Source organism: Alexandromys fortis, unplaced genomic scaffold, assembly GCF_014885135.2.
Source record: "Alexandromys fortis isolate MF-2015 unplaced genomic scaffold, M_Fortis_MF-2015_v1.1 scaffold_29, whole genome shotgun sequence".
Classification (NCBI taxonomy): domain Eukaryota; kingdom Metazoa; phylum Chordata; class Mammalia; order Rodentia; family Cricetidae; genus Alexandromys; species Alexandromys fortis.
In genome coordinates this window covers 12,990,044-13,015,955 of record NW_026067891.1, presented here as the reverse complement: position 1 = coordinate 13,015,955, position 25,912 = coordinate 12,990,044, and the positions used below count along the sequence as shown (strand labels likewise).

The 25,912-nt window shown below is 47.9% G+C and overlaps 1 pseudogene; it reads right to left on the bottom strand.

The window, feature by feature from the left end:
• Positions 1–11,088: 11,088 nt before the first annotated feature.
• Positions 11,089–25,408, bottom strand: LOC126498129 (zinc finger CCCH domain-containing protein 15-like; annotated as a pseudogene).
• Between the last annotated feature and the right edge of the window lie 504 nt (positions 25,409–25,912).

The following is a 25,912-nucleotide window of genomic DNA, read 5'->3' as shown; positions in this document are numbered from 1 at the left end:
TCCTCCGCACACATGGTAGCTCCAGTTCCAGGGAACCTAGTGCCCGCTTCTGACTTGTGAGGGTAATAGGCATGCATGGGGGGGGGAGCACACATACGCAGGCAAACACTCATACACATACAATTAAAAAATCTTAAAGACAGGCATTTTTACAGATAATCTGTTCAAACACTTACATTTGAAGTGAAATGCTTTTAGAGATTTGCTTCAAAATAATCTGCATAGAATGTGTAAAACGAAATGACTAAGACTAACGGTTGCTAGGAGTTTTGGGGGGACAGTGTGTATGGAGGCTTCTATTCACTGTGTTTTAGTGTAATTTGAAACACGGGCAAGGCAACTCCATGAAGTGAATAGGAGGGTCAGAAGGATGGGGATACAAAGCTGTAGACACTGAGGTGCTCCCTGGATCACTTTGTAGTTTGTTCATCTTGCATGGGGTAAGAAACCAGACCTGTTTTCCCAGCAATGCCTGGGGCATGGAGGAGGATCACCGCTGGTGTTGGCAGAGTCAGTGCTCAGGCTCGTACACATACATCTGAGGTGACCTGGTGGCTATTATGCTCTGACTTATGACACGTGACTTTTAAGTCTATGAGTGGGGCTGTCATTTTATCTTAATATAGAAGTCATTACAGTGGGTGTTTTATTGTATTTTATTTTAGATCTTTCTGTTTCAAAGAAGATACTTACAATGAATATGATCCAATTCATTTTGAAATCAAAGTCTATAGCATTCCTGTCCTGCTGTCATTTCCCAAAGACAGTCACTTCATCTTTAAGTGGCAGAGATTAGGAAAATATTTTATTAGCTAAAGAACTGATTTATTTTGGAGACAGGAGCCCCAGATGGCCTCAAGCTTTCGATCTTCCTGTCTCAGCCTCTTAAGTGCTGAGGCTGCAGGCATCCTCCACCAGGTTCAGCTCACTGGCTCCTTCATTCCCTCCTTTTCTCTTTATTTATTTCTGTGCTAGAGCTGCAGCCAGTGTCTGGAAAGACTGAGGCAAGTGCTCTAGCCCTAAGCTCTATCCTCACATCTGTTCAACACACACACACACACACACACACACACACACACACACACACACACACACACACTGTTTTTTAAGACAGGTTTCCCTGTGTAGTTGTGGCCAGATCAACTGAGGTACATGGATGGCTTTGTGAGCAAGTAGATGTCTTAGGGTTTCTATTGCTATGAAGAGACACCATGACCACAGCAACTCTAATAAAGGAAACAATTGTGGGTGGCTTACAGTTTCAGAGGTTTAGTCCCTTGTCACCATGGCAGGGCATGGCAGCATGCAGTCAGACATGGTGCTGGAGAAGGAGCTGAGAGTCCTATGTCTTGACTCACAGGCAGCAGGAAGTGAACTGTGTGTCGTACTGAGAGTAGCTTGAGCAAAGGAGGCCTCAAAGCCCACCCCCACAGTGACACACTTCTTCTGAAAAGGCCACACCCACTTCAACAAAGCCACTCCTTCTAATAGTGCTACTCCCTATGGGGACCATTTTCTTTCAAACCACCACAATTACTCACTCCAGAGAACTGTCAAGCTCAGGATTTCAGTACTAGCAAATGGTTGTGTTTGAGAGATCTTGTCATAAGAAAGACTAATATAGAATTATAACATATAGTATTAATATGTAGTAGAATATATTAGCATAATGTGTTTAATATATAATAAATATATAAGCAAGAACTAATGATATGTTATACGTTTTATGTGACATATATAAGAAAATATGTGAGATCATAAAATAACAGGAAATTAAATAATTAAGGAAAATTACTGGGAAAAGAGCCAAACTAGGTAGAACTAATAGCTCCCTCAATCAGACACTGAAGGGTGGCACAACAGGTCCCAGTGGTAGCTCTAGGCTGTTTGGGGGGACAAGGGGGGAGGCCAGCTCTGTTTTCTGGCAGAAGGAAGCTTCCAGAAGTGAAGTGGTATCTGGAATGAGGGTAGCCCTCCTACTGGCCTAGGTGCCTAGAGATGAGAGGCAGCACCTTCCTGTGATGGTGTACCCCAGCCCAGAGCCCTAGAACCCTCCGCCCTCCAGGCAGACGCTTCCTCCTGTATGCGGTGTCCTGCCCGGTGCTCTGCTGGCTAGGCTCCTGGCAGCCAGGATGGTGGATAGTCAGGTAACCATGCAGTAGCCCGATGGGGTCCCAGAACTGCCGGCCTCATCTGGTCAGGTGAGATTACCAGACCACATGTGTGAAGTGTCACCGCAGGTCCCACTGCTGCTGCTGCTGCTGCTGCCCTCTGTGTCCTCAGAGGCCCCGAGAATCCTAAGGAGCACCCTGCGCCTCAGGCCAGACTGCTCAGAATCCTAAGGAGCACCCTGCGCCTCAGGCCAGACTGCTCAGCTGGGGTGGGCCCTGCAAGACACTGACTCAGCACGGTTTTTCCGAGCCCTAGTTTCTCCGTGTACAGCATGGGTTTGGGACACTGGCCACTGAGTAATTGCTTAGAGTCCTGCCTGGGTGGTGCCCAGACTGGCAGGATGCAGAGGGTAAGGGTGCAGTCCGTATTTGTCACCCATGTAAAAACCCAGATGTGGCGGCAGAGACGGGATTCTCTGGGCTCACTGGCCGGCTAGTCTTACTGAACTAGTGAGGTTCAGCTCCAGGGAGAAACCCTATCTCAACAACTAGGTGGAATGGGATTGTGGAAGACATCCCATGTTGACCTTTGGCCTTCACATACATGTGCACACATGACCGTTAGTATACCACACACAAAAATAAAGAAAACGGGGATGACTCTTGTGTGATTGAAGCTCCCGGGGCTCATCTCAGAGCTGCCTGTGCCGCCCTGGGCTTCCGCCAAGCCTGTCTACTGCTGCTCTGCTTCTCGGGGAGAGGGGGCGAGAGCAGGTTTCAGCCCCAGGTCTCCAGTTTCTCCTCAAACTACTGAAGCTGCAGAGCTCATCCTCAATACCACCATCCATCCTGATGTCCCCTCTCGCCTGCCCCTCCCCTGCAGCCATGCCTCGTCTAACTTCTGTCTTCTCCCCACCCTTCCACAAGCTGCTTCTGAGCCTGGGATGCTATGCTTCTCTCTGCTAGCTCCTCCCTTCCACTCAAGGCTCCGCTCCAGGAAGCATGCCCACACCCTACCCTTTCTCCACACTTTTATGTGCCTTATCCGATGGTCCCCACCAGACCCTGAAACCTCTCAAGAACAAAAGCCCATGAGTTCCATCTGGGTAACCAGGGACAGTAGATTCTCTGTTTATCCTAGCAAATGAATGGATACAGGTCAGCAGACAAACAGGACCAGGGAAATGAAAGAGCAAGCGTGGCCCCACCAAGCCTCAGTCTCAAGGCTGAGAGGCTATTTACCTGCCTCCAAGATGTCCAGATTGGGTGCTTAGTAATTGTAGATCGGTATTTAGCAATCTGGCCTGACCACACTCAAGAAGGCATAGCCCCTCCCCGTGATGTGACTGGACTATTAGACCTTTGGGAAGTTCTTTCAAAAGGCAGTGGGACAGGCAGGGTCCCGAGCGGTGGATAAGTGAATAAGCCCAGCCAGGGTGTTAATGGGCAGGACAGGGCAGGCCTTGGCTCTCTGGCTCAGTCATTTCTGCTGTGCCCTTTCACCTCTAGCTTCTGCCATCAGGAAACTTCACCCATCCTGTCTCCTGCCTTGGGAGTTGCCAAGCAGGAACCAGGTTACATGGAAGCAGCTGAACCCAGGAGCTGCAGACAACAGAGTGTGTACACAGGAATACATTACAGTAAGTTTCAAACTCCCTCCTGGACAGTGACCTTCCCTGTTTGCAGTGCCCGAGGGACCATCTGTCAAGACCCCCAGGGCCCTCAGGAGATCTCCTCCCAAGAAACCTAACCCAGACACAGTCTTGTTCCACTGAATCTCCACCTAGCCATTTAGGAGGCATATGCCAAGTTGTGCAGACAGATTCAAGTCACCATGGCTGCCCTTCCAAAGGGGAAGGACATGAGTAAATGAGCCATATAGTGTCATTGTAGGAAGGGACAGAGACATTCTGAAGTGGCAGGGGCTGGAGATGGAACTAGACCAGGGAGGTGCCCTCTAGACACCTGTAGTTTGGATCTAATAAATGCCAAGAAGGCGTCCTCAAACACCCGTGAGCGATGGAACCACCAGTGTACGCGAGGAATTGCACTCATCCCTCCAGAGGTGAGAGAAGGGGCTGGAGGAGGGGAGTCAGCAGGCCAGGCTCATAGGTGAGAAGAGCCCTGGAGAGTATGGCCTGAGAGGGAACTGTGTTCTTTCCCCACCACTGCCAGGGTCTTTCTTCTCCACAGAGCTAGGAAGCCCCTCACCCTGCTGCCCTGCTTCACCCTTGCACTTCTCCATTTGAGGTCTGGTGCTCTCTGAGCTGGACTTTCCCTATGGGTGACAGCCCAGGGGACTTGCATTCCGAAAGGTCCATGAGTGAGATCCCTACCTCCTGTGTGCCTCTGAGTGGTGGGGATGACGTGGGACCTTCACAGTCCCCCTGTTACAGCCTCTTCTACAGAGCAGGGCCTCAGGCTCAGGGCGAGTCTGCTGAAACCACGGGGCTTGGGAGGCAGAGTGTTCCCAGCACAGTTACTCCAGGCCTCGCTAAGCCTTCCAGGGATTGGAGGAGCACTGGGGACTCTCAGCTCCTTTTCTACCTGCCCCAGTTCAGCTCTCTGGGCTGGGCCTGACACCCTAGAACTATTCCCGTGTCCTTTCCTCCGCAGACCTGCTAGCAGCCTTCACTCCGGCTATAAATACACACGCAGTCCCCTCCCTCTGGAGGAGGAAGGAGGACATAAACTGACAGGTTGATCTGAGAGAGCCGCTGCGAAGCCTGTGGGCGCCACAGACTAAAGATACACGTCACGTGACCGCACTGAAGGCAGTGTCTAGAAGCTGGGCCAGCTGGTCCCTCCTGGTGCCAGTGACAGCTCAAGGCTGCCTGGCACCCCACCCTTGTGGAGCACCAGGAAGGTGGCAGCCCCCACTGGCAGACGTCTTAGGAAAGCCGTAAGCAGGTTCAGGGCCTCTCTAGCCGTGCCCTGAGTGTGGGTAATGGTCCAGACTTTGCTGTAGTCATGGCCACCCGCCGAATCCTATGGGATGTGAACCACACCTAAATGAGCCCATTAAACACTATGAGTGGAGTGGAGCGAGACGGCCATGATTCCAGCACTGGGGATGCTGACTCAGGGGGTTCTTAATTCCACGTGAGCCCGGATGCTGTTCTAATTTCCTTTCTGTTGCTGTATAAACGCTCTGACAAAAAGCATCTGAGGGGAGGAAAGGGTTTGTTTCAGCTTACACTGATGGTCACAGTCCATCACTGAGGAAGTCGGGGCAGGACCTTGAAGAAGACGCCACTGAGAAATGGTGCTCTTTGGTTCCCCGCTCAGCTTCTTTCCATAGGGCCGCCTGCCTAAGGGTGGGGTCACCCGCAGCGAGCAGGGCCCGCTTCCATCAATCAGCAGTCAACACAATCCCTGCTAGACGGACCTGCAGGCCCATCTGTTCTAGGCGGTTCTTCTGACTTTCCTCTTGGAGAGCTCTAGGCTATCTATCCCAGCTGCATAGTAAGACCTTCCTCACAAACAACAAAACGCAGGTGTGGTGGCACCAGAGGCTGAGGCAGGGGACTTATCCAGAGTTCAAGTCTGTCTCGGGTTACATAGTGAGGACCCGTGTCCCCTCCCCCCAAACTTGATTTGGGCTCCGCATAGTGGCACACACCTTTAATTCCAGTCCTTGGGAGGCAGAAATAGATGGATCTCTGTGAGTTTGAAGCCAACCTGGTCTACAAAGCAAGTTCTAGGACAGTTGGGGCTGTTATATAGAGAAACCCTGTCTTAAAAAAAAGTAATTTGCAGGACCTTGTAACAAAACAACCAAACAATATAGAAACCACCCCAGACACCCAAACCCTTCCCCCAAAACACAAGAGTCCAGATTTGCTCAGATAAACAGAAAGGTAAAATCTACCATAAAGCCTTTCTGCTTCAGAAATAATTACCTCAGTCACAGTAAGCGGAGCTATAGCTCCCTGAATGCCCGGGATATGCTGGACTTTGTTCTAAGTGTACAACATAGGGGTGCTTAACTTGGGGAGGGTGTACAAATGGGGGTGCTTCCTGGGGAGGGTGTACAAATGGGGGTGCTTACTGGGAAGGGTTATAACATGGGGTGCTTAACTTGGGGAGGGTGTACAAATGGGGGTGCTTACTGGGGAGGGTGTACAAATGGGGGTGCTTACTGGGGAGGGTGTACAAATGGGGGTGCTTACTGGGGAGGGTGTACAAATGGGGGTGCTTACTGGGGAGGGTGTACAAATGGGGGTGCTTACTGGGGAGGGTGTACAAATGGGAGTGCTTACTGGGGAGGGGGATATAACATGGGCTGTGTGGGAGTTTGAATGTAATTGGCCCCCATAAGCTCATAGGGAGTGGCACTATTAGGAAGTGTGGCTTTGTTGGAGTGTGTCACTGTAAGGGGGAAGGGAAGGTTTCCTATGCTCAGAAAAAGCATATGACACCCAGTGTCTCACTCGACTTTCTGTTGTCTGAAAGATGCAGGACTCTCAGCAACTCCTCCAGCACAACGGTGGTGAAACACTACCATGTTCCTCACCATGATGATAATGGACTGAAACTGTAAGCAAGACACCCAGATAAATGTTTTCCTTTATAAGAGTTGCCATGGTCTCGGTGTCTCTCCACAGCAACAGAAACCCTAAGTGAGGGCGTGTAACATGGGGAGGGCGTGTAACATGGGATGGGAGGAGTGCCTGAGGATAGTTTCCAGGAGTTCTTTCCTTCCACCATGTAGGTTTCAGGGATCAAATGGTGTGGCAGGCAGACTTGACGGTAGGCGTCTTCACCACTGAGTCCTCTCGCCAGCTCCCGTCATAGCCTTCACTGGCATCAGGAGCCACTACTGGCCAAGTCCTAGACATTGTCTATTCATTGTGATATTGTAAAGTGAATCTTTTGTTTTTAGCAAAGGTCTCACTATATAGGGCAGGGTGGCCTGAAATTAATTGATGTGGTCAGGACTCAATCTCCTGCCTCAGCCTCCTGAGCACTGCCATGAATGGCATGTACTAGGCATGGCTGTCTAAGTATGTTTTGTTGATTGACTGGTTCAAGCATAGAGACAAAAGCCGCTGTGTTTGGTTAGTCTGTTTCTCACACCCCTTTTAATCTAGGAGGGGTCCCACCCACCTCCAGTTTCCTACAGACCCTTTGTCCCTGCAGACCCTCTTTCAGTCGTGGATTCCCTGCCCCCAAATGGTCTCCAGCTGAAGTCAGCAAGGTTTCCCCAGCTTTGACCTCGAATGTGGGACAGGCATTGTATTGGTTATTTTAAAAGTCAGCAAGCAAGCTACACCCGGGCAGAAAAGGGACTTGCGTAACTTCTTGCCAGCTGCTAAATTAGTCATTGCTCCATTTTGTCAAAAGCCCTGTGTGCTTGAAGCATGTCTGGGCTCTGCGTGCACCTGTAGATCGTGGACTGAGGGAAACGAGGGAGGAAATAGGTGCCGGGCCTTCTGCTCACTCGTGGTGGCCTGCCCTGGAGGTAGACAAGGCTCTCTGGTGGGGCAAGGCCCAGGGCAGGACACAGCATGGTTCTCTTGGGGTCTGCGCCCTTCTCTTCTCACTTGTAGCTCATCCTTTGCTTCTCCCCAGCTGCAGCTACAGGGATGGCGCGCACAAAATGAGGGTGATCCACTCTTCCTTGCAGACCCCAGCACTCCTACCCTCCCTGTAAAGGCAAATTTTTCTGTCTTTTTCTTGTAAATGTATAGTGAAGAAACAATCTTTTAAGTCAATAACTATGAGATCATCCTTTAGGCACTATGGAAGGCAGAGGAATGCCAGACTTCAGAGAGCCCATTGGCTGAATCACCTTATTAACAGCTCTTAGGTCTTTACCATCTTCTATTTCCAGGTTCTTTTTTTAATAACAAATACAGGAGAATTCCAAGGGCTGGTTGATTCTTCAGTATGCTGAGCATCTAGTTGCTCTTGTACCAGCTGTTCTAAAACCTGCAGTTTCTCTATTGCTAAAGGCCATTGCTTAACCCATACAGGTTTGTGTGTCAACCATTTTAAGGGTAGGGCTGTAGGTTCCTTTGAAAGATCAGCAGCTGTACCCTGTTCTTGTGCAACCTGAATGGTCAGTGACTGTACTTTATAAAACCTTTTAAAATTTTTCCCAGAAATGTACGTTAACTTATGTTTCCCCCGCCTAAGATGGGGGCAATGTTAACCTGAGTGTCCATTGCTGTAACAAATCACCACCCCACAAATTCACTGCTGTGTTAGCCACATAGGGCTTTAATTTTCCTCTCTGTCCTTCTGGCCCTATGCATTCAATAGATCTTATGCTCTTCTTTATCTGAGATAAAGTTCTGATCCCTAAAACCTGAACATTTTCATCCTGAAGAGCCCAATTTTGATGCCAAGATTCTGATGAAATTATTGTTACATCTGTACCTGTGTCTACCTGACCTTCAATAGCAATGTCATTTATTCATATTTTTAAATTTTGGTCTTTGTTCATTTATAGAAGTTTGCCATAATACTCGCTTTATGGTTTCTCCTGAATCTTTTGTTCTCTCTTCTATAGCTGTTCTATTATCCAGGGCAGTATGGTTTCTTACAATAGGCATTAGGTTCCTTAATTGCTCTGGGAAGGAGTTTCCTCTATGATGACAGGAAATGAATGAACCAGATTTGGCGTAGGGAGTTTGAGGCCTATGCCTGGAGTTTCCTGACAGCACAGGATTACCTTGAATATTCCTCGATGACCTACGCTCATTAGTCAATGCCTGCCTTTGCCACACCTTCCTCATAGTCCAGAAGGGAGGGGTGTTCTGAATGGATTACTCTTAGAAAAAACATTGTTTCTGGGAATTCCCTATCTACAGTCTCTTTTAAGGTGACCTTGTTTTCCATAATTATAACATTTGACATTTCAATTTTCTCTCAAACCTTTGAAAATCACCTCTCCTATTGATGCATCATCATGGTCATGAGATTCAATATTAATTTGATCTCAAATTCATTCCTGCAAAGGTGCTGCTAACCTTGCCCTTAATGGCCTAATTAGGCAAACTGCTTTTTCACGAATTCATACCCCAAACGTCAGGAGCCAATGCAGCATGAATAATAAAAACACAGAGACAGATATTGTGGGTCAACCTGAGGGTCAGAAAAGCAAGCCAGCCAAGTCACTAGAGAGCGCCTGCCTTTATGAAATCTTCAGACTGAAAAAGAGTGAGTTTCAGTCTCATCCCGCCTTATATTCCTCTCTAGTGCTGGGATTAAAGGCGTGCACTGCCATTTCCGGGCCTCTACGGCTAACTAGTGTGATTAATGAGAATAAGGTGTGTGTCTCCACTGCCTGGCCTGCATGGCTGACTAGTGTGGCTGCTTTGCACTGACCTTCAGGCAAGCTTTATTTATTAAAACACAAATAATATCCCACTATTGATGGCTGTGAGTCTTTGGGACTTCCTGTATTTCCCATTGTTCTCTTGATCCTGAAGACCCTGCTTTATGGAAGACATATCTCAGAAGATTCCAGAGGCACACTTCCTGGGTTAGAATTCTGTCCCGAATTCTGAACTGGCCCCATACCAGCTGCAGGACTCTGGGCAATTTTCTTAGCTATCACCCAGTGACAAAGGCTTTTCATCCATCAACAGACATAGCCCTTTTCCCAGGCTTGTGGTGGAGGCTGTGGCCCTCTTCCTAGTCTGAGTTAACACCTTAAAGTGCTCAGGCCTGCCCAGCACCAGCAGTGTGCAGTTCTTTGCTCTGGGTCTCCTCTGCTAAGACACAACCTCATTGTCCATCAGTGTCTTTCTTCTCTGCATGATAACTCATGACAGATGTGTCTTACGCATTTTCCACAGAGAACTCATGACAGATGTGTCTTGCACATTTTCCACAGAGAACCACCCGTTTCTTCCAAGAAGCAGCACTCCTCTCAGTGACAAGAGGGAGCTGGGGACATGAGCACCACTGGTGCCACTGCGAGTGGACTTGAAAACAGAAAAACTTATTTTTTTGTTTGTTGTTTGTTCATTTGTAGATAATGTTTAATTAGGTTGATGATCTAACAATTCAGGAATTAAAGAGACAGTGTTTATTCCTTTTAGAAATAAAAAAAAAAATCACAAGGTGTTTTTTTTTTGTTTGTTTGTTTGTTTTTTTTTTAGTTTTGGAAACAGGGTTTTCCTGTGTAACAGTCCTAGCTGTCTCGGAACTAGCTCTTGTAGACCAGGCTGGCCTCGAATTCACAGAGATTCACCTGCCTCTGCCTCCTGAGTGCTGGGATTAAAGGTGTGCTCCACCACCCGGCTGAAAATTCACAATTGTTAACACTGTCAGTACTCTGTGGTTATGTGACATGTACTAAGACAACCCATTGAATCTTTGCCCCTGTGACATCTACAACTAATATAAGCATTATCTAATTAAAATACCAAGCTAGGAATGTTAAGAAACTTTGCATAGAAAACCTTAAAAGAGAAAACAGGCCCGTTGAGTTGGATGAATGATGGTCTTTCTTTACAAGTTATTGGCAGAAAGGGGCAGAATTTTGAACAGCTTTAACGCAGAGCACTGCAGCTGACCGCGTCAGTTTGGACAAGTCCATTCTCCGTGTGCATGTAGCAGTCCAGATGTGCAACCTGAATCTGCATGTGCAGTGTCCTTTACGGAGGACAGTGCTCACCTTTCAGGCGGGTTTAAAACATATAAAACAAATAAATAAAAGGAAAGCACTCATTAAAAACTGATTAAACAGAAAGTATTTTAAGTATGAATTTGTTCTTCCTGGAAATAATCAAGGCCCAGTGGAATCCAGAAGCTGGAGTAGCAGTTCCACGCCCCGTGGGAATGGAGAGATACAGCCATCGTCTTCTTATGGCCATTCAGTTTATCGACGACTCTGAACTTACTGTGAGACCTCGTCAAAGTCGGAAGAGAGACTGGGGACAGTATCCCTCCAGAACCGTCATGGGGAAGTAAACATCCTGTAGATTCTAGGTGACAGAACAAGTAATGTTGTCGATTGTCATCAACGGACAGTGTTGATCCTGGGGTTGTTTCCCCATCTTCTTGCCTCTTCTCCACTGTCTTCACCTCTCACCTCTCCCACCATCCCAGCCCCATCTCTTCTACATCTAACTGTGTCATTTACACTCACAGAACCGTCACCCTTGCCACCTGTCCCCTGAATGTAGCAGGCACCGTCTGCTTCCTCCTCCTCCTCACTGACCAGTTTGGGACCAAATTCAAACACCTCACAACCACTGGTCACTACCGCTTTCTCTGCCTTGATGTCAGCTTCCCGTCTCTCCATGTCTTGTTCCAGTGTATCAGCCTTTTCTTGTCTTTCCCATTTCTTCCACTTGAGAAAAGATTCTACAGTGATTTTGATAACATTTGGACATAAGGCAGACTGCTCTTACAATTAAATCTTCTAATGAAATTTCATCGTTCTCTTTTCTTTTTGTCTTTTTTTAGCACAAATCCCAAAGGAAGTGTTTGGTGAGGCTTGTGACTGTCCCCACCTCCAGGACACCCAAACCCGCCACACTTGCTATTTTCAATAATTTCAAGGAAATTTCTGCACACCATGTGAGATTTTGTTTTTTCTTTTCTGCCTCACCAAGCTTCTCGTTCACTACTTCCTCCAGCTTTTCCCATCCTGCCTATTGCCCATTACCCACAGTATATTTTTCAAGTTCTTCATCTCTTGCATCAGCGTAAACACTTGGTTTTTCACATCTTCTCTCTGAAATGAGGCCATGAGAACTCACATTTCTCTCCGTCAGTCCACTCTCCTTGTCTGAGGAATGCTTACACTACAGATTTGGGATCTGCCCCTTTACTTATTTTTTGTGTGTGCAGCAACTGCAAGTTTAAGAATTCATTTAGTTCTTGCAGTTCTTTCTTCTTGACAGTGTCTTTCCAGCTTCACTCTGTGTCTCTTCTATGTTGACCAAATCTCTTGCTTTATTCCTTTTTTATTCTTAGACGGAAAATTTTGTCCTCTGTGATCTTCTTCTGCTGCTCTGTCTTCTTGTTGCCCCAGCCTGAGTCTGGGAAAACTTATTCTTTAAGACATTTTTTTTGTTTGACTATTTTTGTTTGTTGAGTCATTTGTTTTGAGACAGGCTCTTGCTATGTAGCCCTGGCTGGCTTTAAACTCATGACCCTCTTGCCTCAGTGTCCTGAGTGTTGTGGTTATTGGTTCTCATTGTCTTTATCCTGTGTGAAAAAGCTGCTGTTGCAAACAGGACATCCCAGCATCATCTTCACCACCAAGAGATCTAAGTGATGTTTGGGATTTTGTTGTGGTTCTCTTTCCTGGATAGCTATGATCCATAGGGCTGAGCACACCAGGAATGTGTAGCAAAATTTTGTTTTAGGAGCTAGAGAGATTACTCAGCAATTAAGAACACTGACTGCTCTTCCAGAGGACCCAGGTTTGGTTCCTACCATCCATGTTTTAGTCACAACCATCTGTAACTCCAGTTTTAGGGGATCCAATGCCTTCTTCTTACCTCTGTGAGCACATGTTCTCATACACACATGGAGGCAAAAGACCCATACACATAAATAAGAATAAATTAATCTTGGGGTTTGAGAGTTGCCTTAGCAGTTAAGAGCACTTGTTTCTCTTCCAGAGGACCCTGGTTTGGCTCCCAGTGCCTACACGATGGCTCATAACCATCAGTAACTCCAGTTCCAGGGACTCTGACACCTTCCTCTGACCTCCGCAGGTACCATAGTATATACACATGCATGTAGAAATAACATATACACATATGATAAGTTCATTCCTATTAGTTATTTTTAAATTAATTGAAAGATTCATTAATCACTTAAAATATAAATTAATTTAATTAAATAATCTAAAAATACTGTTTTAAGCAAGGTGTGGTGACACATATCTCTAATCCCAGCACTTAGAAGACAGAGATAGAAGGATTTGGAGTTCAAGGGCAGCCTTGGTTACACAGTGAGTTCCAAGCCATTCTTAGGTGCATTAGTGAAACCATTTGGGGCTGGAGAGAGGCTCAGAGGTGAACAGCACTGGCTGATCTTCCAGAGGTCCTGAGTTCAATTCCCGGAAATCACAACCATCTGTAATGAGATCTGGTGCCCTCTTCTGGCCCACAGGCATACATGCAGACAGAATGCTGTATATATAATAAATAAATCTTAAAAAGAAACGTAATAAAAATACTTAAAAATAATAAAATCAAACAATTAAAAAACTCCCCCCCAAGCTCTCTTTTAAAGTCACCTTCAATATTCCCTCATGTTGTTATGGCAGAATAATTTAGAGTCAAGTTTACTGACTGAATTTTAACTTTAGACATTGCCATTTTAGAAATCTTTGGCTTTACTTTGTAAAACATTTACATTTCTAAAATAAAAATGAAACAAAATGTACTTAGAGGCCTGTGTCACCTCAGAACTATGGTCTATTAACTGGTTGCTGATATCTGGCCGCTGGTTACTATCTATTATCCATGGCTACTGGTCTATTAACTGGTTACTGTTATCTGGCCACATGGCTACTTAGAGATCCCCACATTGGTTTAAGCAAAGATAGCTGCTCTCACCTTGTTGAGTTTTGCTGCACTTTCTTTGGTGCTAGCATGGAATATGGGGCCCTAATCATGGCAGGAAGAGCTATTGCTGAGCCCCACCAGATCTGCTTTTCCTTTCTCTTTATGTTTAGTGTGTATGTGTGTGTGTGCGTGCCCACATGCCATGGCATGCATGTAGTCCTCAGGCGACCACTTCTAGGAGTCGAAGCAGAACCCAGATCATCAGCCTTGACATTTGGTGGCAAATGCTTCTACCTGCTGAGCCGTTCCACTGGCCTGATTTTTCTGTAGCACCCAGTCGTGTTAAACAAAGGTTCTGGTTTGGTTTGACAGTGTGCCCAGAGGGGCTCAGACTCTTTCTATATTACTGTTCCATCACTACAGTACTGCCTGCTCTTAGGGACCAAAGCTGATCATAAACATGTCCTGCACTCCAGCTGCCAAAGTCTGGGCAGAAAGGAGAGGAAAGCAAAGCAAGAGGACAACAGGGAAATTGTGAGCACTGTGCTCATCCGCCATTGGTCAGAGTTTAACCACCTGGTTCCCACATAGCTGCAAAGGAAGCTGGGATGTGTAGTATGCATTCTAGTTGGCATGCTCAGCTAGATGTCAGAAATTCTGCTGCATTGGAAGAAGGCAAAAGTAGATACTGAAGCCACCGTGAGCATTTTGAAGAGGTGGGGCAAGAAATGAGAGTTCTAACATTCCTTTTATGATCCTAGTTGGCACATACTGGGTGAAAGGGCTGCTGTCTGAGGCAGGAACACAGGCTGCCTATTTCTAACCTGCACTAGCTACTGATCTGGCCTCTACATGTGGTGAAGAGAGTAGAGATCCATCCCTGAGGCCAAGATATAATGCAGCTATAGCTCATCAGGAAGACATGGTGGCCCCCAAACTGACTTTGGAGAAGTGAGCAGGAGTGGGCCTGGTACTGTGCCCTCTGTAACAGCTTTGGCTTCATCTCTAGAAAGGAAGCAAAAAGCCATTGTCATCTTTAGTTGAGCCTCAACTGGGATGAGAATGTCTAGAAAGGCAGCCCGAGTCTGGCTGGGACCTGAGAGATACTGGGTTGGGTCTAATGTCCAACTGTCCCGTATGAATCTGGACAAGCTGCTTAATGTCCCTTAGCCTCAGCTTCCTATGTGACCTGCCTTTATGGTGAGGATGTGCTGCAGGAGCCTGGCCATGGGTCTCCCATCCAGTAGGTACACAGGAAGAAGTTGGCTTCCTATAGAGCAATGGTTTTCAACCTGTGGGCTGTGACCCCTCTGGACGTTGGATGACCCTTTCACAGGGGCTGCCCAAGACCACAGGAAAACAGATATTTACATTAAAATTCATAACAGTAGCATATGAAGTAACAATGAAAATAATTTTATGGCTGGGGATCACCACAACATGAAGAACTGTATTAAAAGTCGCATTAGGAAGGTTAAGACTGCAGTTAAAGACATCTTCCCTGCTGCCCCACGACAGCATGAGGGCTCTGAGCCGGACAGTCAGGCCAGCCATTCCCAGTGTAGGGTTGTTTGAAGGCAAGGCTGGCTGGAGAAGAGTCGGTCATACCATGTTATGCCCAAAGTCCAGATCCCCAAAACATCACCACGACACCATATCTGAATCAAAGCAAAGAGCCTTTATTGCGAGTTAACTCAGGTCCCTCTGTCCATCTGAAGTGGCAGCGGCTGCAATGACAGCAACAGCAGCAACAGCAGCAACAGGAACAGGGCAGGAGAGGCCCTGAGAAATGAAAAGAGGAGGTTTATATAGGGAATCCCAAACCTCTGGGCTTGTGATTGGCTGCCCCATAGTGGGATGAGGTGAATTCCAAACTTCCAGCGTTGGGATTGGCTGCCCCCTATGCAGGCCTGAGGGAAATGGCCAACTGCCAGTCACTGCCTAAGGGGAATTCCAAGTCTCTAGGGGCTCAGTGATCCATTTTCCCTGCCCAGGGATTGGTTGGTTTTGTGTCAGGGGCAGAGATGGCTCTGATTCTGGGGTCAAACTGTGTTTCTTTCTTGGGTTCTTTTTTACCTTTTTGATTCTAATTTTGGAACCAGGACGAATATCTTTGCTACGCTCTGAATCTAGGGGCTGAGTGCTATCCCTGCTGCAACACACACTTTCCCACCCTCCTCTGCCCAACAACATCCTGCTCTCCTCCAAGCCCCTCTCTGAGCTGGGGTCCTTTTGTCTAGAAGACTTACTTTGGCCTCCTGAGTGTTGGCTAGGAAGTGGATGGGCTCTCTTGGGCTAATCTGGTTTGAGTTCCACCCTGTACTTTGGAGACTTGAGCCTCAGTCTTCCTGTAAAATGACAGCCAACCTCACAGAATGTTATCTCAATTAGGCTCTTAAGATTAACTTGCCAGATGGTGGTGACACAGACCTTTAAACCAAGCAGAGGCAGGTGGATCTCTGTGAGTTCAAGGCCAGACTGGTCTACAAAGCTAGTTCCAGAACAGCCAGGGCTGTTACACAGAGAAACCCTATTTTGAAAAACCAAAACCAAACAAAAACAAAAAAACAAAACCCCAAACCAAAACCAAATAAAAGATTAAGTTATTAGAGTATCAGAGATTGGGGAAGGAAGTCAGGGACTGGGGATGTGGCTCAGTCTGTAGAGTGCTTGCCTAACAAAGCCCTGGGTTCAGTCCCTAGCACCTCATAAACTCGGTGTGATCATCTACTGTAATCTCACAATCAGGAGATAGAGGCAGGAGGATCATAAACTCAAGGTCATCCTCAGTTTGAGTTTAATGACAACCTGGAATACCTGAAGCCCTGCCTCAAAAGAAAACACAAAGAGGTCAGCTTTTTCTGGCTTTAACCTATGTCTCATGGGATTCTGGACCTCACGGCTGGGCTACCATCTGCATGTCCCCAGGCTGTGGTGATGGATTGGGCTCAGCTGCCAGAAGGAGGATGCTTGGGAGGCAGCTGGCCATGGATGGTGCGGGCTGCCTATGCGTGGAGGACAGAAGGTTAGGGACTGGAAGAATAGCTTTGCCAGACAATGGATGTTCACCAAAACCTCACAGCCAGATAACCTTGGGCACAGCATGTCCTAAACCCCCCTTCCTTGTATCCTATCACACGGACAGTCCTTCAACATCCCATGAACATGGATGTAGAACCTGGGGAGCAAGCTGTGTGGCCATGGTCAAGTTACTTTGCCTCTGTGGGCCTCTGATTTCTTCAGATGTAAAACAAGTCTTCCACATGGCTCAGCCTCCTAGGATATGTGCTGGTTAATTTGAGTGTCTGCCCAACTGGGCTAGTCATGCCCTGGTAGCTGGTAGAAGTGGTTTCTGTTGCATGTGTGAGGGTTTTTGAAAGGGAGATTAAGACTTGAGCTAGTGCTCTGAGTACAGAGTACCTTCGTCATTGGCCAGAGCAGCTCTTCCCAGAGTGGGGTGGTAAGAATGCCACCAAGTCTGACAACCTGAGTTTGATCTCTGGTTTGATCACAGTGGAAGGAAAGAATTGACTCCAGTGTGTAAGCTGTCCTCTGACCTCCACGTGCACCATCACACACACACACACACACACACACACACACACACACACACACGTAATAATAACCTGGGCATGGTGGCACACGCCTTTAACCCCAGCACTCAGGAGGCAGAGGTGAGTGAATCTCTGCGTTTGAAGCCAGCCCGGTCTACATAGGGAGTTCCAGGACAGCCAGGGCTGTTACACAGAGAAACCCTGTCTTGAAAAGCAAAACAAACAAAAAGAGATCTTGTCTCAAATAGCAAAGGAGTAGTGAAATTGTAATAAAAAAGATGATGATAAACCCCCAGCAGCTGCAGCACACATCTGCTTCTTGGGCCTTCGAGTCCGACTGAGCCCCTTGTCCAGACTCTCTGTGGCTGGAAGATTGTGGACTTCACAGCCTCTGTGGTTGTGTGTCCATAACAGACCCGATTGCTTCTACTATTTGGGAGAATGCTTGGCAACAACAGACTGGTGTGTGCCACAAACCACAGGTGTCTAAGGACCTGATACACAATGAACTCTCAACTTAGTTCCTGTCAAGAAGGCAACAACTTGGTAGGGCCATGTGATGCTCTGGGGAGGGCACACTCTCCTGAATGTGGGCTCTGGCTTGATTCCCTTCCTGTTGTTGGGTGGCTGTGCCCACGTCACTTCTCTCGCAGCTTCCGTGTTGTTTGCTGTGAGCAGCAGTGGCCGTCAAGGACCTAGCGCACAGGTGTGCGCAGGAGTTACTGGGGGAGCAGTGGGAGAGGTGCGTGATGGATGTGAGGGAGGCTAACTGGTGCCCTCTGAGGGCCAGGGACAGCTCCACGATAGAGCACTTGCCTAGAGTGCATCCTCGGTGCTGTAAAACATGAATAGGGGGCTGGAGAGGTGGCTCAGTGGCTATGACCTGCAGAGGATCTGGGTTCATGGGTTCAGGTCCTAGTCCTTACCTGGCAACTAACAATTGGAACTCTAGTTTCAGAGGATCTGACGCCCTCTTCTGGCCATCTCAGGCACTGCAAATACACGGCACACAAACATACATGCAGGCAACATACTCATAAAATAAAAATTGTGGTGATGTTGAGCCGGGAGTAGTGGCACACACACCTTTAATTCCGGCATTCAGGAAGTAGAGGCAGGTGGATCTCTAGCCTAGTTCAAGTTTGAGGCCAGCCTGGTCTACATAGTGAGTTCCAGGACAGCCAGAGCTACATAGTGAGACTTTGTCTTCAAAACAAAACAAACAACAACAATAAAACTGTGGTGACGCCGTATTATGGAAATGAAAATATTTCTTACATTCTAAGAGACTGGGTCTTTTGCTGAGCCTCACACCTTGAGATCACTTACGACGTAAGACTGCTGTGCACTCGGCCTGTTTGCTTAATGCCCTCAAGAGAACAACGATGATTGCTGATCAATTACTTGCCTTGGGTTCTTCATGTAACTAATTTTTGTAACCTAATGCTGTAATCTAAGAATTATAGACTCTTCCATGCCCTGGACCCAGAGTAATGCCTTTGTGTTCTGATAATCATTTGCTGAGAACAGCAAAAAGAGAGGTCAAAAGTGACCTTATAAAATGAATATCCACCATAAATGTTGAACATGGTATTTGGATATTGCTTTATAAACAGCAGTGTTTGTAATTCTGTTTGTTATCTGGGTCAGAGGCAGTCAGTGATGTCATTGTTTGGGTCCAGGCTTCCCCCCCAGTCACTGACATCCCTACATCCCCTCCCCTGGGAGTTCCTCAGTCCAGACTCCACCTCCGAGAAAGCCTGCCAACCAGAAGGGTCAAGACCACTCCCACAGGCTATTTAAACTGCTCCCCAGAGAACAAATTCTCTTTTCTCCTCTCCGTGGTGGTTTTTCCGGTCTTCCTTCCTGTCTCCTCTCTGGGGCCTGGAAGGCCACCCAGGAGCGCTGGCATCCATTAAACCTGTTTTTTTTCTAATTCTGTTTGATTTCATCTGATTTGGATTATATGTGTTGGTGGAGAGGCTTATCGGGCCTGTAAAAACTTTTCAGTCATCCTTGTAACACTCTGGTAAGGATTTCTGTAAAGTGTTCCATTCCTTCCCCATGTGCCACTTTCTGGGCTGTCCAGTAACAAAGGCAAGGTCCTTTGTTAGAAACGGATACATTCAGACAGACAGACAGACACGCATCTACCAACAGCCTTCAGGCAGGCACAGATTGAGACTCATACAACAGGCTGACAAGAGGACAGAAGACACGGAGCATGGAGCAGAGAATTCGACTCTTGTTAAATGACACTAAGGATATATTTTCTTAATGCGATATTGATGTATTATTGGTGACTCAGAGTTAATCACCATTGTGTTTACTCTACACAAAACAATAAGCAAATCATTTAAAAATTTTAAACAAAAATACATAAAATCAGACACTAATAATGGCTCCTGCGAGCTTCCATGCCGCCAATCCTGGTGCTTGCAACTGATCACTCTATGTCAGGAAGGACTTTGAAAGTCTACCACGGTCACAAAGACACCCCTGAAAGGCAAGTAAGAGAGGGTGGGTGCCAGTAGCAGGAGTTACAGAAGAGACCATAATGAAAGAGCCATCAGCCAAGGGAGGCAGCGGCCTGGGGAGCTGGAAGAGCCTCCCAAGGCTTTTGGTCACAAGAAAATCACTGTGGATTTCTAGTTTTCACGGGCAATAAATGGCTTTGTGACTGGTACCAGCCCCTGATCCTGCAGTTGTTGGAAATTAGCCTAGCGGGAGAGCTGCTGCCTCCATTTCCTCTGGACCCTAAGTGGTGGGCTTAAGTGGTAGGAAAGTTGGGTAAGTGAGGTGGCGCTTGTTGTGGTGCTGAGCGCGCGCGCGCGCGCGTGTGTGTGTGTGTGTGTGTGTGTGTGTAAACACATACGCATAAGAACATCATGTGCACCAGGAGGGAGTGTTGATAGGCCATCCCCTCCCAATGCTCTAGAGCGAAGGGGACACTCCTTACATAGAGTGATCAGTTGAAGGGTTCAGGAGTTCCCGTTGCAGGTCTGACTCTGCTTGTAAAGTTGCCTGTGTAACCTCAGAAAGTCTCTGTTCCTTTTAGAGTCTTTGTTTATTCTTCTGTCAACAGAAGTTGGACTTGGAGTCCTATGGGCCTGACCAGCTCCATCCCTGTCACTGGGTAGCAGGCTGACTTGGTTGGGTGCTTGGCTTCAGAAAGGAGCAGGTGAGGCCTTGCCTGGCAAGGAGCTGGGCACTTCCAGTGCAAATGAACGCCCTCTAGCGGATGTCAGCTCCTGTTCCCTCATTCTCAAGGATGTTCCCCTGGGAGGGTCTGGCATAGGACAGGGATCCCATGAGTCTGGAAGTACTGAAGGAGGCCCCCTCCAACACAAGATAAGACCTTATTTGGAAATTGGGCCTTGACAACATGATCAACAGAAATAAATGGAAGACACTGGATCAAGGTCCCCACCAGTGCCTGTGGTCCTCTGAAGAAGAGGAAACAGATAGGAAGAGAAAGGGACAGCAGTGTCAACGAAAGCCAAGGGAGAAGGTCATGTGAAGTCATGGCAGAGACTGTGGTGAAGCCATCAGGGCAAGAACCTGCGACTCGTGATCCCCAGTGCTGGGATCGGTGGTGCACCCCATCCTGGCTCTAAGAGGAGTTTTGGTAGGTGCTGCTGAGACTCTCTTTGGACTCTCACTAGGGACCTCTGGGAGGAGAGAGCGAGCAACATTAGCATTTGGAAATAGTCTTGCCTGCCCTGGGATAGGATGGTCATGAGTGAGTACCGAGGGGTTTTCTCTTCTTGCACTGTGCAGTTTCGTAGGTCTGTTCATTCATTTATTTATTTGTGAGGGTTTTCTGCACTGGGCACTTGAGATGGGGACCTGCTCCCTCAGAGGCTTTGAACCTCTATCAAAAAGAAAAAGAAAAAAAAAAGTGTGTGTGTGTGTGTGTGTGTGTGTGTGAGTGAGCAGATGATAGGCAAGTCCTCTGGCCTTCACACTTGAGTGTCTTGTACATGTGCATACACATGGTGGGGGCCATGACATGGGACACACAGAAACGTGTAGCCATGGTGACTCACAGCTGTAACCCTAGCACTCAGGATGCAGAAGAAAGTGGATCTCTGTGAGTTCAATGCCAGCCTGGTCTATATATCGAGTTCCAGGCCAGCCAGGGCTACAGAGTGAGACTGTGTCTCAAAAACAAAACAGACAAAAATGAACGAGGCTGGAGAGATGACTCAACAGTTAGGAGTACTTGCTGCTGTCCTAGAGGACCTGGGTTCCCAGCATCCACAAGGCAGCTCACAACCCTCTGGAACTGCAGTTCCTGGGGAACTGACATCTCAGACATGAGGAACACGCATGTCACATATATCTGTAGACAAACAAACACACACATGCACTAGAAATGAGTACATTTTTTTAAAAACACCAAAGATATGTATATTACAGATAGCAAGCATTAGGTTGGGTTTTGAGCAGCTCTACAGCGCTCCTTTGGGCCTCTTCTTAATAAGAAGGGACTGAGATTGTTACCCATGTTGACTGCAGCATTCCCACGGAGGTCAACCAAGCTGCCCTTCCCCAAACGGCCTGCAGGGGAATCGGAGAGTCAAGGTGCCCAGACAGCACCAGGCAGCACTTGGCCAGCAGGGGGTGCAGCCGATAAAGGCAGCAAGAGAACCCTAGGTGTCTGGGCCATCTGAGTGCCGGAGGCAGTGGCAGGGGGACTGGGGGCACACATTTTACAGAGAAGGAGTTCTGGTCCTAGAGAGAAAGAGAGGAGAAAGGGGTGCCTCGGGTGACTCAACATCTCAGACCTTCCTGCTGGGAACTCTGTGCAAAGCAAGGGAGGGGACAACACTGTGTGGGCTTCTGCCTGTGCTGGGCACCACCTGCTTTGTATAGAGGGTGGTATAGGGTGGTGGCATCATGTGGCACCTTGCTTCTAAGCTAAGGCATCTTTGTTGCTGTTGTTTTTAAGACAGTTTCTCTGTATAGCTCAGGCTGTCTGGAACTAGCTCTGTAGATGAGGCTAGCCTTGAATTCAAGAGATCTGCCTGCCTCTGCCTCCAAGTGCTGTGGTTAAGGGTGTGCACCACTACACCGAGCTCAAGCTAAGGCATTTGCAGCCCATCTTGGCCCTTTTGCAATTTAGGTTCTTTCTTTCCCTGTGTTTGTGTGTGTGTGTGTGTGTGTGTACACGCACATACATGTGTGTATGTATGGAGGCCAGAGGCTGACATTGGATATCTTCCTCAATCTCTTGCCACTTTTTTTTTTTTTTTTTTTTTACAGTCTCTCTCCCTGGATTCTGGAGTTCACCCATCAGGCAAGACTGAGAGCCCCAGGGATCAGCCTGTCTCCACCTCCACATCATTGGGATTATGGGTGTGTTCCACATGCCCCATTTTTTACGCTGTGCTGGGACTGAATTTAGTGCCCAATGGTTGAAACAGTGAGTCCTTTCCCAAGTGAACCTTTGATGGAGTATTTGCATCTTCTAAGTGAGACCCCGGAGCAGCTGCGATCAGGAGCTCTCTGCACTCTTGCGCCCTGAGGGCGTCTGAGGGCTGGTGGCTGCAGTGTGGCTGCAGTGTGGCTGCAGTGTGGCTGCAGTGTGGCCTGCTCTCAGCTGTCAGCCTCTGCAAACACAGCTAGTTGAATGGGGAGGAGAGAATGCCTGCCACGTGACCAGGGGCTTGGCACTTTGGCTGCACGAGCCTCTTCAGCACACAGGAAATTTGAACCCAATTCTGCAGAAGCAGAAACAGAAAGCAGCCTCACGTGGCATAAAAATGTCACCCAGTTTCACCACATAGAGGCACCTCTGTCCTCAGGCAAACTCACACAGAACCTGGGGAGCTAACTGCTAACAGGCAACGTCAGGGCTTCCACACCTGTTGCTGACTGTGTGTTGGTGTTACAGTGACTCTCCCAAACAATTCACTGTGCTCAACTAGGCAACCGAGCTCACCAGCCTCAGTGATGAGTCCTTGAGACAGCAACACTCTTGGCATTGCAGGATGAAAAGGATGCCTCCCTCTGACATCTTCCTCCCACTGCCTCCCACCCACCCACCATCCTCTGCCAGTTTGACCTTGGTGCAAACAGGAGGCAAACCCACAATGAGGAACACAGAAAGTATTCCGGAAGCCATCATCAGAACTGTGAAGAGAGCAAAGATAAGAAGAACCCAAGGCACCATCAGCCATGAGAGACACGGCAGATAAATAAGTCAGATGCTGGGCTGTGGCTCAGAGGAGAGCACATGCAGAGCATACAAGCCTTTGGGTTTGAGCCCAGTACCTCAATAAAAATAAACTAAAAATGTCTTCAGGGTGCTGGGGAGATGGCTCAACACGCAAAAGCCCTTGTCATACAAGCCTGACAAGGGACCAGACACCTGAGTAACTCACATTAAGACCTGGTTGGCGGCTCATATCATTCATCCCTGCGCTACTGAATTGGGATGTTGGGTGGAGACGAGGAGGACGTAGAGGTGCTTGCCCACCTGCAACTCCAGCATCAAGGGATCTGGCACCCTTTTCTGGAATTGCAGGTACCAGTACTCACTGGTGCACACACATGCACACATGCACACACACCGACACACATAGATACACACACAGATCGCACAAACACACAGGCACACATAGACACACACACCACATACACAGAGACACACACATGCACACACATGCATACATGTGCACATACAGACACAGATAGACACATACACACCACATACACAGACTGCACATGCACACACACAGACACACATAGATATACACACCACACACACATATGCATGTGTGCACGCACACAATATGCACACACATAGATACGCACCACACACACAGATATACACATGTGCATGCACACACACATGCACACAAAAAGACACAAACACCACACACACAGAAATGCACATGCACACAATGCATGTACACATGCGTACGCACAGACACACATAGACATAGCACACACAGAGACACACACATGTGCATGCATATACACACATACACACGGAGGGGGTATTGGAGTAGAGATGCTTTCCATTCCTCCCTCATAAACACCAAGACAGACACCCTCACAGCAAAGCAGGCTACCTTGAGGAAAGCATGGACCCCATAAAGCTGGACAAATGTAGAAGCAGGAGGGTCCCAAAGTGGGTGGCCCGACAGGGATGCAGCAAGCCTGTCTGCTCAGATGTTTCTGGCCTCTCTCTGTGAATTCCCTCCCATGGGGGGTGGCTCAGGGTCACTGTGGAATGGGTCATATCACTTATGACCTTACAAGGAAGGTGAAGGAGTTCCTCACAGCTGGCTGGGTTCTCCAGTGCCTTGGGAAGGGAGGAAGGGATGTAGGAGGGCGAGGGGCTGGCCAGAGGGACACTGCTTCTGAGGCCCAGTCCAGTGTCCCTGCAGAGGCCTGGCAGGCCAGCACTATTTGGGAGATTGTTTCCTCATCCCAGCTTTGATGTTGTAGAAGACAGTGATAATCGGGGACAGCGCACACAACTGCTAATCCTGCTTCCTTCCCAACCAGAATGGGAATTTAAGACTATAACGAAAGTTCGTTTAAAGCATTACGGGAGGACACAAGCTGGCCAACCTGTGAAGAGCACACCTCAGCAAACTACTTCCCCAAGGCCCACTAAGAATCACTGGGAATCGCAGACAGGAAGCAGGACATATCTAGCCAACGAGCCCCTCAGACCCCTCATTTGTCTCACCTAACCGAGAAATCGGGAGGTGCTGGAGTTGGTGTTTGGGAACCATTAGCCCTGGAGAATGTGGGCAGGAGAGATGGTTAGAGACAGAGTGTGTTTCTCTAGGTGGTTGACAGAGACTGGACCTGTCCTAGAGATCTGGAGTGCCAGGTGTTGGGGGAAGTAGGACATAATGGCAGGTGGGGGCTTGGGAGACAAGAGGGTGGCCCATTTTTCTAGTACAATTTTCAGTTTTGAAACTCAGCAGACCTGGACAAGCCAACTAAGTTGGTGGGTGCTGTTTAGATTTTTGTTCACCTTGACACCAGCTAAAGCTGTCTGGGAAGAGAGATCCCACAGTTGATACCTTCATCAGATGGCCTGTTGGCAAGAGTGTGGGGGCATTTTCCTGATTCATGACTGATGTGGGGTGTCCAGACCTCTGGTGGCGATGCCACCTTGGGACAGGTGGTCCTGGGCTGTGTCAAAAAGCCGTGAGGAGCAAGCCAGGAAGCAGTGTTCCTTCATGCCCTCCACTTCAGATCTCCGCCACCTGTGGGGAAAGCTATGCATAGTAGCGTACATCTGTGATCCCGATGCCAGAAAGGCAGAGACAGGAGGATCCCCGGGCTTTCTGTGAGCCCAGGTTTGGTGGGAGACAGTTAGTATAACAAGTTATTGTGTAGTTATTATAGCAAGACTCAAGATGTCAGGATCTAGTCTCCGTGTGTTCACACTCTGGAGCACAACCACGGAATCCCCTGAACAACTGCAAAAATTCTTCTCAGGCCAAATCAAACATGGTAATTGCCATCTTGGCAGTCAGGCTGCCTGTTTGAGACCTTTGGGGTAGGCATGACCTGTATCATCTACATAATCCTGTTTCCATAACTGTGAAATGGCAACAGTCTCGCTTACTCTGTGGGCCATGTGGTCTGCCAGCTTGTCAAGCCTACAACACAGGAAGCTGTCACTTAACAGGAGTCTAAAGAAAACGGACCATCCATCTGTGGAGCAGTGGATAAACTTGAATATAACTCAGCCACAAAAAAGGAGGGAGAACTGTCATTTGCTACT